General features: G+C 41.2%; 1 protein-coding gene across 1 annotated transcript in view; it reads left to right on the top strand.

The window, feature by feature from the left end:
• Positions 1-18,247, top strand: part of LOC137562392 (protocadherin gamma-B1-like) — a 219,965-nt gene that overhangs the window by 183,304 nt on the left and 18,414 nt on the right. The window lies entirely within an intron of this gene.

Raw genomic sequence — 18,247 nt, 5'->3', positions numbered from 1 at the left:
TTTTTGGATTTCGGATGCGTTTCTGCCTCAATGTTAAGTATAGGAAAAACGCAAACCGCTCTGAAAAACGGCACTTCAGAGCGGTTTTGCAGGCGTTTTTGTTACAGAAGCTGTTCAGTAACAGCTTTACTGTAACAATATATGAAATCTACTATACTGAAAACCGCAGCAGCAATCCGCAAAACGCTAGCAAAACGCCTCATAAAAATAAAAAAAAGCGTTTAAAAATCTGCTAGCATTTTGCGGATCTGCTAGCGGGTTTTGGTGTGCACCAGCCCTAAGTTGTTTGTTAATACTTTTTCATTTAATTTTGTGTTTGCATTTCACAATGAAAGTCATCCTTAATGCATGCCTCAATTATGGTGTAAAAAGAAGTTGTTGTGGCTAATTTTTACTAAGATTACTTTTATAATAATAATATTGTGAAGTCTGGAATTTAACATGGTAAATGTATTGCTTTAGAGTATTCTATACTATGTACTACAGAGAGAAATGGCATAAGGTTAAAAAAAAGTAAGAGAGAGAGAGAGAGAGAGAGAGAGAGAGAGAGAGATGTATATATATTCGTAATGCCTAGTTCATTATTCCCAGGATAATTTGAGATTTGGATGTTTTGGTAAGCTTTTACAATTTCCATCATTTCCTGTGTACACAGGAAGTGTAGAAACGTCTCCAAGAGGAACAGAGACAGCAGTAAACAAAACTTGGTTTTGTAGAATGGGGAAAGGTTAGAATCCCTGACTAGCATTTATTGCTGTGCTGTACATTACATGTCCCTGGGGCTACCAGTTTTCATTGTAAAACTACAAAGCTCTAGTCTCAAGGACAGAAAATGGGTGAGCATCTTCCTCAACCCCCCCCCCCCCCCCCCAAAAAAAAAAAATCCAAGAGACTTGAAGTACCCCAAAGCTCCCAACCCACATTATTCAGAACTGAAATTTAATAATAAAACCAGGTTTCAAGGCTTTCCTTTTTGCATTGTCATAGATGCTGATTTGACTACTCCCTACACATATACAGCATTTCATGGTGTGTCTCAACAAACATCAGAATGGAAAATAACCTCATTCTGGTTACCAGCGCTTCTTTGTCCTTGAAAATTTGAGATACAATTGTTTTTTTCTGAGTTAATTATACATCAATTATTCATTATCGTTCATTACTCTCTGCCAAACACGGGCTCAGTTTACATACCACATATGCAACTTTGCTGTTGATGATAATATAGACTCCTTCTGGCAGTTAACAGAACATCATCATTACTACTAGTATCTGGTAGTCTGGTAGCGAAATCACAGCTTATGGAGAGCTTTTTTGTAGACAAATTATTCCACATGACTACCTCTCCAAAGCGACGACTTTCTCCACAGACATCAATCAATAGTTCTGTCTCGGTGCATCATATGTGTAAAAATCATTGTGAAAAATCAATTAAAGAGAGTGCCTTATAAGAAGACAACCATCTAATATAGACTGTGTAGCAATGTAGTAGTGCTGTGCAAAGACACCATCAGGGGAATTACTATGCACTTTGCTGTTTGGGTATGTTAACATGGACTAGATTTGTTTCTTTAGAAAAACATTTGTGCTTCAAACTGCTTTTTGGTTTGCTGTTGTATAGTGTTGTGCATTTTATAAAATATAAGCCTAGGAGGGTTTCTACTATGAGAATGAGGGTGGAAAGAAAAAACAGTAATAGGATGTTTTGTTTTCCTCAAGAAACAAAGGTAGCAGATTGTCCTGTTGTTTCTGTTTCTGGCCACTAGATGGCAGCATGATTTCTTCTCCTGTCAACCCTGTAATGTCTGTAACACACGCACACACACACAAAGTGACAGCCAGTCAGGAAAGTAGATCTGACAAACACATAAGGAAAGGCAGAGCTGCTTTACTCTCTCCTGCGCTGAGCTCTTAACATTTTGGCCTTTGTCCTGTTATCAGCCTTCTATTTGAAACAGCCGACCATGGAAGAGAAAACTACCCATCATCCCTGGAACTGGCAAGTAATGGGTGTCTTCTTTGTGTGTGTGACGAACTTTGTTTCTGCACAACTGAAATATTCTTTGCTGGAAGAATCGCAGCCTGGGAGTTTAGTCGGCAACGTTGCTAGGGACCTGGGATTAAACACAGCAGGGATTTCCGAACGAGGGCTGCGGCTGGGATCTGAACAAAGCCAGCAGTACTTTGCACTAAATGTGGAAGAAGGAGCCCTCGTAACACAGCACAGGATAGACAGAGAAAAGATATGTGGCTCAAGCTCTGACTGTGTCCTGCCTGTGGAGATTGTACTTGAAAAGCCTTTGGAACTGTATCGCATAGAGGTGGAGATTCTGGACATTAATGATAACTCGCCTGGTTTTCAGAACCCAATACGTACAATAAAGATCACAGAATTTGCAGCTGTCGGGACCAGATTTCCTCTAGAAAGAGCCCAGGATCCAGATGTGGGGACAAACTCTGTCAGCTCCTACAAATTGGAACAGAATGCATATTTTTCTTTAACTGTACAGAATCGTAAAAATGACAGGCCTTCTCCAGTGCTTGTTCTAGAGAAAGCTCTCGACAGGGAACAGCAAGCAGAGCACAAGTTGGTCCTGACAGCTCTGGATGGAGGAACACCAACTAGATCCGGAACCATGGTAATTTCCATTATTGTACTAGATAACAATGACAACGCTCCATTGTTTGATAATACGTATTATAAAATAAGCATAGAAGAAAATGCACCATTAAATTCTCTTGTGATGAGACTTAATGCAACGGACAAAGATGAAGGTCCAAATTGAGAGATCAGCTATTATTTTGAGGACATTTCTTCAGAGGACATAGCCAATGTTTTCACCTTAGACCATCAGACTGGAGAAATACGCATTAAGGATCATATTGATTTTGAAAAGCACAGGTCATATGAAATCTCTGTCAAGGCCCTTGATCATGGAGTACCAGCAATGGAAGGGCACTGTGTTATCCAAGTAGATGTTGAAGATGTTAATGATAATGCACCTGAGATCCTTATCTCTTCTTTGGTAGCTTCCATTCCTGAAGACAGTCCTATTGGGACTACTGTGGGACTTCTTAAAGTAAAAGATCTAGATACTGGGAAAAATGGTGAAGTGCATTTGGATATATCTCCGGATCTTCCATTTACAATTACAAATATTCAGAACCACTTCTCCTTGGTGACAAATGCCTTATTGGACAGAGAACATGCCAGTCAATACACAATTCAATTAACAGCCACAGATATGGGAATCCCCCCACTACAAACAATGATTACAGTAAATATTACAGTCTCAGATGTCAATGATAACCCACCAGCTTTTGAAAGATCAGTGATATATGTAGATATACAAGAAAACAATAAACCAGGGGCATTACTTTGCACTGTCACCGCTTCTGACAAAGATGAAGGAGAAAACGCTCATATAACTTACTCGGTTATTAACAGCCTTATTAATGGTTCCCCTGCATTGTCTTTCATTTATATGGATACCCAAAATGGTAATATTTATGCCCAACAGTCATTTGATTACGAGCTTGCTCAGGTTCTACAGTTTACAATCAGAGCAGAGGATTCTGGGACGCCAAAGCTTGCCTCGAACATTACAGTCTACCTACACATTCAGGATGAAAATGACAATCACCCTACAGTATTATACCCAACAAGCTCGAGACATTCTCCAACACAACAACTGGTCCCTAAATCCCTTCCTGCAGGTTCTTTGGTAACCAAAGTGGTAGCAGTGGATGCTGATTCTGGATACAATGCCTGGTTGTCCTACAGCATAGGAAAAGCCACAGACCTCTCGTTATTTAAAATTACAACTCACACAGGAGAAATAAGAATGGCTCGAACTTTCCAGGAGACAGATTCGCTTCTCCAAAATCTGCATATTATCATTAAGGATAACGGAAACCCGTCATTGTCCTCCACGGCGACACTCGTTATTTCTTTGGAAGCCGGGTCTTCTAAGGAAAGCCACTATTCAAAAGATTTATTTACCGACAGCAAACAAATGCCCAATATCACAATGTATCTTATTATCGCTTTGGTTGCCATCAGTGTAGTTTCTGTTGTAACGTTAGTCATTTTGCTGGTGAAATGCGCTAGAAGCAAGAACAAGATGGCTGATGCAGAGCTAAATCAATATATAGGGCCGTCCCACAAAACGTTACAGTTAAACTATAACAACACTCTGAGATATGTGGAGGTACCCATAGTGGTTGGTGAGCAGCATTCAAAGACTGGTTGTTCTACAGAAATCAATAGGGACACTTTACATATGATGAAATCCTTGAACTTCCCTCAGCTAAAGCAGCTAGTCAATGAGAGCGAAGACTCAGCATCTGGGGAGTTTACTTGGAGAGGTCCAGCCCAAGTGAGCTAGAAACCGATTATGTCCAGTTAGTTCCAGATTTCATTGGTCTTTTGTATAGCTAGCTATTAAAAATAGCACAATTAAATCACATTTATTATAATACACACAAAAGCACTTTACAATGTTTTAAGTGCTTTGTATTTTTATATATGTAAAAAATGCAGAGACATTTATAGCAATCTTGTAAATGGTATGGTCCAATTGCCAGATCTATTTTTGTTTTTTTACTGTTAATGCTGAATTTCTTTTACATTTTGAGTAAGACACTGTGAAAGGCAGCTGAAAGGGCTTAGCTATTAGCTGCATCTCCATTTTTAAATCTTTATGCTTTATGTACGGTATGTATGTATGATGTATATATGAAAAATGCATAAGTAACTTTAGACTCTACTAATGTGCCTTCAGAACTCTCCAGTAGGAGGCAGTGCAGTCATCCGCTGTAAAGTTCATTGTGATGTCTGTTGCTAGAACTTTGTTGAATACGAACTTGTCTGTTATAGGGAGATCATTCCTATAGGAAGCTAATGCTGAACAAACGCACATTTGAATGAATTTGCTGGATGCTCCAGGAAATGCTGGTTGTTTCATAAGCAGGTGGTCTCATGACTAAACAAAAATGTGTGCATACTAAATGTATTATGCCAGCCTCTGTTAAATTAATATTTTTCAACTTCAAGCATTTAAAGTGCAGCTTAAGCATACATGTTTTTCTAGTTTTGTATTGGCACTGAGTGGCAGAGCTTGCCTTTAACTGTGTATATGTTCCTTAGTTTGTTGATCAAACTGACCACTGGCCAGGAGCCTCCTTCCCAGCCATATACTGCACTCCAGATTTCTATAGCTGTGAGCTTCAACCTTCTCAGATAGGTCTGTGCCACTCCCACCATCCTTCACCCCACCTCCTGCAGTATAAACAGCATGATCATGTAAGCCAAGGAGCAGCAGCCATACCATGCTATATACTTATCCAACTCAGGCGCTTCACATCATGTGACCAAATTTAAATAGAATGTATATGTATACAATATGTGTTACATTTGGACACTCCAATTACTAAGCTATATATCTGTTTAGCTGAAAAAAATCGAATGGGAAATTGAATTGTGTGTACCCAACATAATACATTTAGCTATAGAAAAGCATGCAGATCAGATGTTTCTGATAAAAATCTATCAAGATTAACCACATGCTTGTTTCAGGTGTGTGGTTCAGACACTACTGCAGCGAATGTTCAGCAGGACTACCAGGCAACTAGTATTGTTTGAAAGAAAATAATTAAGGCAGCCTCCATATACCTCTCACTTCAGGCTCCCTTTAAAGAGACACTGAAGCGAAAAAAAAATATGATATAGTGAATTGGTTGTGTACTATGAATAATTACTAGAAGATTAGCAGCAAAGAAAATATTCTCATACTTTTATTTTCAGGTATACAGTGTGTTTTCTAACATTGCATCATTCTATAATATGTGCAGATTACACAACACTCAGCATTCAAAATGAGTCTTTCAGAGCAGTCTGTGAAGTAATGACCTCTCCTCTAGCAGAGGAAAAGTAAATAGTCCAGGAACAGTTGAGATAATAAAATTCAGATAACAGCCCTCTCCACGACTAACTTAGTCGGAGAGTTTAATGGCTTGTTTGCATAGAGATAACAACTGGAGTTTCTCAACTCTTCCTGTACTGGAAACAATTACACTGATGTATCTGATCTTAATGTTTTATTTCTTAGTTGTGCTACACATACAAATCATAATATCATCATTGTTTTCCGCTTCACTGTCTCTTTAAATATAACTTTCGTAATGCAGTTGAGACATATTACATTCCATGACCTACTGATATGGTTCCATTTGCACAGATAGAGTCACAATTGTTAATGTAATCAATAAAACACAATGCCAAATCTCTGACCAAGAGATGGCAGACCTGCCCCATACAATTATGAGCAGCTTGTGAAAATACTATTTCTGATATATCGTTTCTCCCCTCCACATAGTACTGCTTGGAGATCTCCTTCTCCACATTCTCTGGTAAGAGAATGCACAGCTGACGTTACAATTTAAAGCCAGCAGATATTTCAAACATACTTAGGGTAGATACACACACTTGTAGCTGTGCATGTAGCAGGATACATGAATAGACACTGGAGTGAAGGCTCTTAAATTATGGGTATGCAAACATCGAGCAAGCCACGGATATGGCAAGTAGTTATCTTATTTTTGTGGTGCAACCAGGATGCAGCCTTGGAGAACCTCCATTATTCTGTGATGGAAGAATCAGGAGCAGGGACATTCATTGGTAATGTAGCAAATGACCTGTCTATACGAGTAGCTGACATTTCTGAAAGGAGGATGAGATTAAAGTCCACAGGAAGCGGTCAGAATTATTTTGCAGTAGATCAGCAAAGCGGAGCCTTAACCTCATCCAGGTCAATAGATCGCGAAAGTGTGTGTGGTTCTAGCTTACAATGTTTACTGGCAATAGAAGTTGTTCTTGAAAATCCTTTAGAGCTTCATAGAGTAGAAGTTGAGATTTTAGATATCAATGATAATTCTCCTACGTTTTCAGTTACAGAGCAGGTGTTAAAGATAACAGAGTTCCTAGCATATCCTGGAGCTCGATTTTCTTTAGAAGAAGCATATGATCTCGATTCAGGTGTCTATGGAGTAAAACAATATAATCTAAGTGAAAATGTGTACTTTTCATTGTCTTTAAGGAGTCAGAAAGATGGTGCCCCTACTCCAGAACTGGTTATAGAAAAAGCATTAGACAGAGAAGAAATAGAACATCATCAGCTTATTCTTACAGCTTTTGATGGTGGTATTCCACCAAGATCTGGAATATCACAAATAAATATCATTATTCTAGATTTTAACGACAATGCTCCTAAATTTAGTCAGAGTTCTTATAAAGTTACGTTACCAGAGAATGTGCCCTTCAACACTGTAGTAGTTTGGCTTAATGCATCTGATTTGGATGAGGGTCCTAATGCTGAAATAGAGTATGTTTTTGATAACAGAACACCCCTTCACCATAAGCAGTTATTTACGCTAGACCCGGTCACAGGTGTAATGACTACAAATGCTCTGCTAGATTTTGAAAGTTCTAACTATTATGAGTTAACTGTTCGGGCGAGAGACAAAGGAACACCACAAATGGAAGGCAGCTGCCTTCTTCAGATAGAGATAGACGATGTCAATGATAATGTCCCAGAAATCCTACTTACATCCTTATTGGGTCAGATTCCAGAGGATACAAACATTGGAACAACTATTGGACTTTTTTCTGTCACAGACATGGATTCTGGGAAAAATGGAGAAGTTAAGGTTGTTTTGTCATCAAACTTACCTTTTAAAATCAAAGCATTTAGGGACCACTTTGGCCTAATTGTGGATGAAAACCTTGACAGAGAAAAGACTGCCCAGTACGAAATGATTCTAACTGCTGTGGACATGGGTTCACCTGCTTTATCAACACAAGCAACAATAACAGTCAACGTTTCTGATGTTAATGATAATGTGCCATGGTTTTCAAATCAGGATTTCAACACCTTTATTCCTGAAAATAATGAACCCGGTCAGTTGCTTTATACAGTGTCGGCCTGTGATTTGGATGAAGGCAGCAATGCCATCGTAAGCTTTTCCATAACTGATAACCACAGCCAAGTTTTTGGTTTACCGATCTCATCCTTTGTATCCATTAATCCAAAAAGTGGAGACATTTACGCCCAGCGCTCTTTTGACTTTGAGCAGGTCCGTGTTTTAGAAATCATTGTTCAGGCTGAGGATTCTGGAGATCCAAAACTATCATCCAATACAACCGTGTTTGTTTTCATTGAGGATATAAATGACAACCCTCCCATTCTGTTGTATCCCAACCATTCAGGAGACCCAACTACCAAACTGAACTTATCAAAATCTGTGCCAGAAGGTTTCTTGGTAACCAAAGTTTCTGCTGTGGACTCTGATTCTGGCCCCAATGCCTGGCTGTCCTACAGATTTGTGGAACCTACTGACAGTTTTCTTTTTAACCTATCAGCCCACTCTGGAGTAATAAGAACTGTCCGTAAATTCCTACCTAGTGATGAATCGCTGCAAAAACTTGTATTGGCTATTAGTGACAATGGAAAACCACCTTTGTCACTTACAGTGACAATACTTCTATCCTTAGAAAGCAACTCCTTAACACCTACCTTATATAACGTCTTTTCTTCTAAACGAACAGACATAACATTGTACCTCATCATTTCTTTAGTGGTCATCAGTCTTGCATTTCTAATAACTTTTGTTCTTGTTCTGATGAAATATTATAAAAAGGAAATCTATTTGTGCCAGTGCCCTTTCTGGACTTTACATCAACCAAATTCAGAACATTGTCCCCAGACACAGCAGCCAACTCTGTGCTTCAACATGGATGGAACACTGAAATACATGGAGATTAGAATGGATCCTTCTAATCCAGGGAGTCAGCGTTACAGAACATACTTTTCTCAAACTGACAACATCAACCTCACTCTTCTGAACCCTTCATCATTTCCTCCAATGAAAGAGGTGGACAGTAATGCAGAGGCTTTAGACATTGATAGTTCAGGTGATCTCATCAAGGTGAGGAAAGTACCCCTTGTGTGTTTGCTTTGTATTGCTTGCTTTGTGGCCTTGTTTACCAAGCTGTTACAGGGCTGTAGAATGTTGGATAACAAAGCTAGAGATACACATGCCAATAACAGCATGATATGGTAAATAACTGAGTTGTGACTGATTACCTATTACTTTGCTGCTGCAGAAATCTAATCAGGTGTTGACTGAACCTATGGAGTTCTACAAGTCTGTGCGGTCCTTCCCCTGTCTATTCTATGGACATTTTCCAACATGTCCAGTAAACATTTGATTGTTATAAATTGATTGAAAGCTAATTGATCTTTTGGGGCAATAGATTTCCATCAGATTCAATTTAAGTGGTTACATCAGACCGAAAAATCAAAGTTAAACGTTTAAGTGATCCAAAAAGATCTGCCCTTTGTTTTATATATGTACTGCCTGATAACAGTTCACAGCCATCACTTGGGTCATAGCAGACCATACTGTGGGTGGTTAAAAGGCTAGTGAAGTATTTTGGTTGTAGTCACACACTTGCAATGAGCACGGTTTGTTATAAATCCAGGATAATTCAAAGTTATTACAACAATGTAATATTGTTATGAGTGTACACATTGCTGCAACCATATAATTGCTATTTCACTTACCGTTTTGCAGTCCTGGCTATGGTCTAATATGACCCATGCAAGGCAAACTTTTGCCACTTATAGTAAACAGTGGGAATGTAATCAGGGATGCTCAAATCTGAATTTGGGTGAAACCCGGATAGTTGCTATCCGGATTTCACCCAGTAAACCTGGGCGGGGGGGTCAAGCTTACCTGACTGACGTCTTCTTCGGTCCGTCCCTCGGCCCCTCCCACGATGCGGTCCACGGGCATCACGTGACTACAAACACTTCCTCCTTTTACCCGGAAGGAGGAAGTGTTTGTACTCACGTGACCGCCATGTGGAATGCATCGTGGGAGGTGCCGAGGGACGGACCGAAGAAGATGTCAGACAGGTAAGCTTGGCCCCCCCGCCGCTCACCCCGCACAGGTATCGGGGTGAAATCCGGATAGCAACTATCCGGATTCACCCTAATTCAGATTTGAGCATCCCTGAATGTAATACGTTTAGGGCCGCTTCCTGGGGGGTTTGAGGGTGGTGCTCTTTAATTCTGTCCAATGTAGTACAGACCCCAATTATTTATAATGAATGGGATCACACCTGCATTTGTGCAGAGTTGCATCCAATCATGCGATGAATCACAGCATATGGTTGGAAACCACTTCTGAAGTCTTCACTGTGGGTTGCTAAAAACGCAACCAGCAATGCACAAGTAGGGTAGAGGCCTGAGGTATGTTTGCTAGATCACTTAGGCTTTTCATTGTTCTCCAGCTCTAGAGGACAGTAAAATAATCAGACCCATTCTGTCATATAGCCAAGCCCAACATTTGGTGAAAGCCTTAACACATCTATTAAAAAATGGTGGGTGCAAATTTGGCCGCAGGGTGAAGCCAATAGATGGCTCTAGCCAAACTCCCGCCTGTGCTAAATACCATTCCCACTATGAGTTGTAGCCACTCGGAGGGAACACATAATTTGGGCTCCGGCTATTGTCTTCTTGCTAATTTGAATTCCACTATAGCCGTAATTTGCATTATGCCCTATGGAGGGGCCAAAATCGTCTGCGCAGCACTAGGCCAAAATTCACTGCCTCGGCCATAACACATATGATGGTTTTCATTACAGTTGTCGTCTACACAATTGTAACATTTATTTTATGGAGCATGTAACAGATCTGCTTGATAAATCCCATGCCCAAATAACAAGATCTGTAACATCCCTGCAGCCTTTTTTTAGGGGCTGTGATGATTGTTCAGTAGTATTGTAACTTTTAGTTCATTGTGGTCTTTTTACTAAAAGTATGTGAATCTATCAGTATTGCCTGATTTGTTGTACTGAGCATACAGTGACAAAGCTGAGCTAAGGGCGTCATGCTGGACAAAGGGAAGTAGCGGACTCACAGCACTTAGGACTTGGCACCACATGCAATAAGTTTTCATCTGGTCAGAGATGTTTGTGTCATCATAACTCGGTCATATGTACTACACTGCTGAGATGAAAACAGGAAGAGGGAAGTGTTGATCACAGCAAAAAATTACCTATTCTTCTATCTGACACAGCATGGAAAACACATGCATTCGTGATTTTCTCCTGTGAGTCCCTTCAGTCTCCGGTTCATGTTTTATATATTGATGTAACTTATGGCATTTACCTAAGTCAGTACTACTATTAAGGCCATTTAGCTTCGCTTTTGATGCCTTTTGCATGCGCTGAATAGAGCAAGACATTTGAATGCGCTACGTCTGGTAGTTTTTTAATATAAGGGATCATGGAAACTTCTACTGAAAGCACTGTTTTGCTTTATTATGTATTTATCCAGGTGGAAATCCAATATGTTCCTTTAAAGTGTTGCATACAAATCCACAGCGCTTGGTACTCAGGTCGGCATCTGCAGTAACCCCACAGTGCTCAAAATCATGTTTCCATAGTGACCATCACCAGAAATAAATCGAGAAAGGTCACTTCTCCATCCAAGAAACATATAAACATTTATTAGAAGCTGAATCTACATCACATATACAATGACTTACTTCCAGTCTCCAGTTCCTACCGGTTTCGGCCTTGCGTTCCCGGATGACGGTACAAGGCCGAAACCGGTAGGAACTGGAGACTGGGCAACTTATATGAGATCGTTTTTGGATTTTAAATGTGTACTGGGTTACACTATATGCTTTTAACTACTAAGGGTCCCTGTCAAAAGGACCCTGGAAGTAAGTCATTGTATATGTGATGTAGATTCAGCTTCTAATAAATGTTTATATGTTTCTTGGATGGAGAAGTGACCTTTCTCGATTTATTTCTGGTGATGGTCACTATGGAAACATGATTTTGAGCACTGTGGGGTTACTGCAGATGCCGATCTGAGTACCAAGCGCTGTGGATTTGTATGCAATTTTTCTTGGAACCGATTGTGGATGTGGTTGATCCTGAGCAGCTGGTGGAACATACACATGAGATAAAGATTGGATCAGCGCCTGTATATACTACAAAATACGTTCCTTTAAAGTGTACTTAAAGCGGTGCCGGTGAAAGGGGGGCAGCTGATACAGAGAGGCATGTTCTCTGGTCCATGACATGCCTTGGTGTCACCAATGTGCCACTCTCTGCCCCTCCCTGTGCTGCGCTGTCACCCCCCAAAATTGCTCACATGCTGCTTGTAGCCGATCTTGAGGGGAAGAGGCGTCCTTTGCAGGACAGGCACTCCTGCAAGACGCCCAGTGGGGACATTCCTAACGGAAATTCCCCAGCTCTCATTGGGCAGCTCTGCCTCTCTCCGGCCTCCATGCTCTGTGCTCTGTGTTGAAACACATAGAGCACAGACCTGCAGCATTGTGACCCCAGAGGTCACTGAAACAGAAACTAGAGGATTTTTGGACACAGTAGTGGCAGCAATTGAGGCTAACCCCCCGGATCAGGTACCATGTTTTTTATTTTTACAAAAAAAAATCCAACCATGAGTTCTCTTTAAGTTTTGGTTTAAGTGAAGAAAAGTTAAAATATGTGTCAGGGTTTTATTGCTCTCTATGTTAATTTTGAGAAGTCGAAGAGGAGGAAACATTTTTAATAGAATTTAGGGAGGGATTGTGGCCTCAACAGGAAGCAAGGGATAATCTTTCCAGACCTGGTATAAATGATAACAGCCACACAGGAGACCTTAGCCTACGCTTTCTTTCAAGTTTATCTGCAGTTAACCTTTTTTTAGGCAATTTATGTGGGGCAATCAAAAACAACAAAATGTTATATACTGGTTGAACTCGATGGACGTATGTCTTTTTTCAACCAAAATAACTATGTAACTATGTAATATGTAACTATGTTATGATTGTATGGTAATTTCTCAAATATGAGACCTCTCTGGCAAATTGTACTAAAACCCAGAGTCCTGTGTCCTAGGTAAACAGAGTGTTCCCTGCAGGGCCCTAAACACTTATGCAATACTTCCCCATTTATATGTAAACAATGTAATCTTTAAAGAGATATCCAGTGAGGAAAAGGTTACAGCTCCCAAGACAATAGTTTATTCAGCTTTGCATCACACCATAAGAATGCTCTGTACACATCACATTTGGATGTGGAATAAAACATAAACAAATCTGGTTTCCAGGGGGCAGATTTCAATGCTGGACAATTCAGAAAAGAAACAATAGTCAGGTTCTATAGGAGCTAGCGTTTTTTTCATTATAGATCAAGTGGTATTTGTGAGTTTTTAAGTAAACCCATACCTTATGGGCCTGTTTATCGAAAGTGTTCTAAAGGGGAAAAAAATGAGACTTAGAATCTAAATACACCTGTCACTGATAGCATTATGGAGTCAGCAGGTGACGCTCGTAAGCATGCATGGGCATGAGCAGATTCCGATCTGGGTAGCCGCGCACCTGCCGGTATGTAAACTCGGCTATCTATACAAGGGATCTGACAGTCAATTCTGATTAATATATACATTCTTGTATAACTGAGAGCTATGGCCTGGGGATTTATTATATAGAGCTATATATTAATATTTTATGCTTTAGAGCACAGGTGTCAAACTCAAGGCCCGCAGGCCGAACTTGTCCCTCTTTGCCATTTTTTATGCGGCCCTTGAGAGCTTTGAATATGCATCATAGTAAGCAGTAAAAGAATGAAACACACTGACTTCCCATGTAGAAGAGCACCCCGGTGACAGTGTTTCAGGTAGAACCATTGTTAGTTTGAGCTGGAGCCCACTTCTGGGATCCAACGCCCCCCACCTACACCCTCCAAACACCAGCTGCCTACATAGCAGAGGAGCAGTTGTAGATTTTGGCCCCTTATGTGATTGAGTTTGGTACCCCTGCTTTAGAGTATATACACTTAGAGTTTTTCTTTTAGGCTACTTACACACTAAGACGTTGCGTTAGGTGCTACGTTAAGGTCGCATAACGTACATCTAACGCAACATATGGCGGTGCGGGAGAGGACGGTAGAGTGAGCCGCGTTAGGCGGCTCTATCCGCATAAGGTCTTCCAGTGTGGCGCTGATTGGCCGGCGGGACCACGTGATGCGGAGCGAGACACTCCGCATCACGTGGTCCCGCCGGCCAATCAGCGGCCGCCAGTGCAGTGCATATTAAGTAGCCATGTGCGCGGCTACTGTAGCGGCCTCTCCCCGCCTCCTCTCCGCCCCCCACTGAGCATGTGCAAACAGTCTAACGCGGCTAAAGCCGCTAGAACGCACAGCATGCTGCACTTTCACTACAACGTGCAGCGTTACATGTAACGCAACGTGGGCAGTGTGAACAGCCCACTTGTGTTACATTGCTGTGCGTTGGGGGAGCGTTACAGGCTGCACGAACGTGCGCCTGTAACGTCCCTGTGTGGAAGCAGCCTTACACTATTGTATTTAATTTAAACAAAGTGGGTCTAGCAAAAAGCCCTACTTTAACTGCTTAGTTCTTTTTCCACCGAAAGCTTGCGAGATCAGGTTAGGTCATCCGCTCCCTTTAGATGAGAAGGTGATTAGGTAATACTATTGGAGCAAGCTTAATCTTCTAAACCTCTTATGTGTTCTGTTGAATTTCCTACAAAGAACTTGAGAGCATCAACTTTTTATAAGTTCCAGCCATTAATAATAATACTAATCCTATACAATAAAATGCAAGTGTCCCTGCGTCATCAACTGAATGGTTGTGTGTCCCTGGCTTTTTTGTACTGAGCATGTGCGCAGCCAGGGCAGTTAGGACACAGAACTGGATCTGACAGTTTGCTGTGTGTGGTTCACAGAGGTTCTCATTGCATTGTGGGAAATAACAGCTTTTTCCAACTGCCAACCAAGCAGCTCCCTGTGTGCATATACTTCAGACAGTGGTGGGGAACGAGCAAGCGGGACGCGTATGTGCGCACAATGCCGGGGGTTCTTTTAATTTTTTAACAGGCAGGCCTTTTTGCTAGTAATACAATAATACTGTTTTTATTACATATGACTCATGATCATTTGTCAAACTTGATAATGATGTGACTAGTTTATTAGAGATTTTAAAAGATAGGAGTTTATAGCTAGGCATACATTCAGAACAGGATCATCAGCAAGGCAAGCTAGGCAGGTGCCTGGGTGCTGGTGGGTGTCAAGGCACCCAACTGCCACCTCCTTTGATCCTTTCATCCCTTTTGCTAAACAGAAAAACTATCATGGGCAGCCAATGCTTTACCTTGCCTTGGGCTCCAAGTGAGAGGAGTACGAAGGCTACCATATTTATTCCCTTTTGAACAATACTAGTTGCCTGGCTATCCTGTTGATCCTCTGCCTCTAATACCTTTAGCCATAGACCCTGAACAAGCATGCCAAATAAGCATGTTTCTAACAAAAATGTCAAGATTAGCTGCATACTTGTTTTACGTATTGAATTCAGATACTACTGACTGCTAAATGATCAGCAGGACTGCCAGGCAACTGGTATTATTTAAAAGGAAATAGATATGGCAGCCTCCATATACCTCTCGCTTCAGCTTCCCTTTAGCCTTCTCTGCATACATGGGTCGATTATGGCCTGCTATGCCGAGCTGCTCATTGCATGCCTGAATAGAATTCAACCAGATAGTGACAGAAGTCTATCGAGCATCAATCAAAAGGCAAGCGTTTCTACAGCTCAATACAGCGCTACATTGTGTGGCCAACGATCCTCCCTATTGAATGGGTATGTTGAGGCAATAGACAGATTTGTTCAAAATGATTAAATTGACTGGAAATCGATAGTAAAAACAAATACGTGTATAGTCACTTTGGGCTTGATTCAATATACTTTACCGCGCTAAGCGGCGTGAGTTAAACCAGCGAGCGCATGCTACTGTCAGCATCGCTCCTTGAAGCTACATACGCTTCTTTGAAGTGCCGTGCGATGGTATGTGGCACCACCACAATACTTTACTAACGGCCACTACTGCATTTATTATTGTATTAGCGGCCGCACTAGTAAAGTATCCCAGTCGCGCTACATACCATCGCACGTAACTTAAAGAGACTCTGTAACAAAATTTTCAGCCTTAGTTCTTCTATCCTATAAGTTCCTTTGCCTATTCTAATGTGCTCTGGCTTACTGCAGCCTTTCCTAATTGCACAGTGGCTGTGTTATCTCTGTTATATGATCTAATCTGCTTTCTTCTGTCGCCTCTGTCGGGCTAAGGCTTGAATGTGTGGAATGTGCAGGGCTGCTTGTGATTGGATAGAAGCGATACACACCCTCTGCAGGGCCTCTGCCGGCTCTGTATGACTCACACACTCTGCTTATGTGAGCCTATCACAAGCTGGTTAGTTTGTTTGTAAACACTGCCTAAAACTGTCAATTACAAGCCAGGATTGCAGCTGAGAGTGGCAGAAACAGCACAGAGGGGCCCAGGAGAACATAATGAATAGAATGGTATGCTTTTTGCTGTAAAAAATGAATAGAATGGTATGCTTTTTGCTGTAAAAAATTTAGAGTACAGATTCTCTTTAAAAGCGCACGCTACGCTGACGCTCACTGGTTTAACCCACACTGCTTAGCGTGGTAAAGTATAATGAATCAAGCCCTAACTTACCTACCCTGAGCTGCTTTTTTTTCATCTGGCTTTAATTCTGGTTCAAAGTTTAGTATATTGCTCAACATGCTTTTTATTTTATACCAGTATGTCTACATACTAAATATTGTAGAAAAATATTTTGCATTAAATCATGGCTATAAATGTAGAAATTTGTCATAAAGCAGAGAGCTGCGTCTATCCGTGCTCCTCCTAGTATGGGGTTATTAGCCAAGCCTTTGGCTCCAGCACTGGTTCAACCTGTATCCTGTTTCCCAGGCCTCTGGGAAATAAAACGGTTCTAAAACGTAAACTCTTTCCATTTGCAGAGCCTTGTTGCAATCCATACTTGTAACCAAGTTAAATTCACATAGTTTACTATCTAGTGCAACGTTCACATGTAAACGGTATGGACAGAAAATGGCTCATTAATATTTCAGGCAGCTTAAAGCCCTGTCATTTGGGTAGCAATCAATGCCAATGCAATAACAGCCATTTGTGGAGATGCAGAGATTCCATGCATCACCGCTCCCCAGGCACGGAGTCTGGAATATGTCTGCGGTCAGAAAATTACAGAACTCCGAGTTTGTGGAAAATGGTTTTGTTGTAAAGCAGCATGTTTTATAATTAATGAACCACGTGTGTCATACCCAACAGTTAACTACACACATATAAAACTTCATGTGAATGTTTGTTCTGCTTCTGAGTTTAATACAAAAACAAAAATAGAAGTTTTCAGTAGTTTTTTTCGATTCACCATTTTTTAAAAGAAAACCTGTAAGTACCTAAATAGGGGGAAACCTATAGATGCTCCAAAGGCTTCCCATGTCCTTGAAGCCATCGCAGCTGCCCTGGACCCTCTTCTTATTCATGGTCACACTTCCCTGCACGTAAAGCACCTGCACAGTAGTAGGAAGCTGCTTATGCATGGATGAACAAACCATACACGAGCGGGTTCATGCTACTGTGCAGGAGTGTTCTGTACCTGTGGATGGGCAGTATGGCCACACTTGTACTGTGGCCATGAGAGCTTATCCAGAAAGCTCTTGTTGAATATGTTCAGAGGGACCCTGCACAGGAACAGTAGGCTTGAGAAGGATTTGTGAAGCCTCAGGGTTATCCATAGGCTTAACTGTACTGAGGTATTTAATTATGTATTTATTTGTTTTTAATACAGATTCACTTAAGCGACCCTATACTACTCCCAATAATACTTAGAATTAATATATGTCCTTTTTTCCTTGCAGTGAGTGCAGTTGGAACAGCATCTCTCGGATAACTATTTAGAAGTCATAAAACTTCTGTGTGGCTCGAAAAACACTTCTAAGTGCAGGGAACAGATACAATGTTCAATTATTAAACATCTGTCTTTATGGGAGCTGAATAAAAATGACCCAGGGGCAGTAAAAACTCTAGCTTTTTAACCTTTAAAACAAAAAATAACACAGTGGGGTTTCAGAAAAGTCCAATTTAGGATTAAGACCATAACTACCTGCGGAATGAGCGAGTATGAATCTACGGCGGGCAGGGGGCGCTGCGGTCCTGACCGGACGTAAACCCATTGACCGTGCGCCCCCGCCCGTCCCCGTCGCTCGGTCCGCTCTGCCCCCGCCGCAATGTGATGCCCTGCCGCCTCTATGACGGCAGAGCACTG

The sequence above is a fragment of the Hyperolius riggenbachi genome, chromosome 3 (genome assembly GCF_040937935.1).
Source record: "Hyperolius riggenbachi isolate aHypRig1 chromosome 3, aHypRig1.pri, whole genome shotgun sequence".
NCBI classification, from domain to species: Eukaryota; Metazoa; Chordata; class Amphibia; order Anura; family Hyperoliidae; genus Hyperolius; species Hyperolius riggenbachi.
Note: the sequence above shows the minus strand (reverse complement) of the source record. Positions and strands in the feature narration are given on the sequence as shown.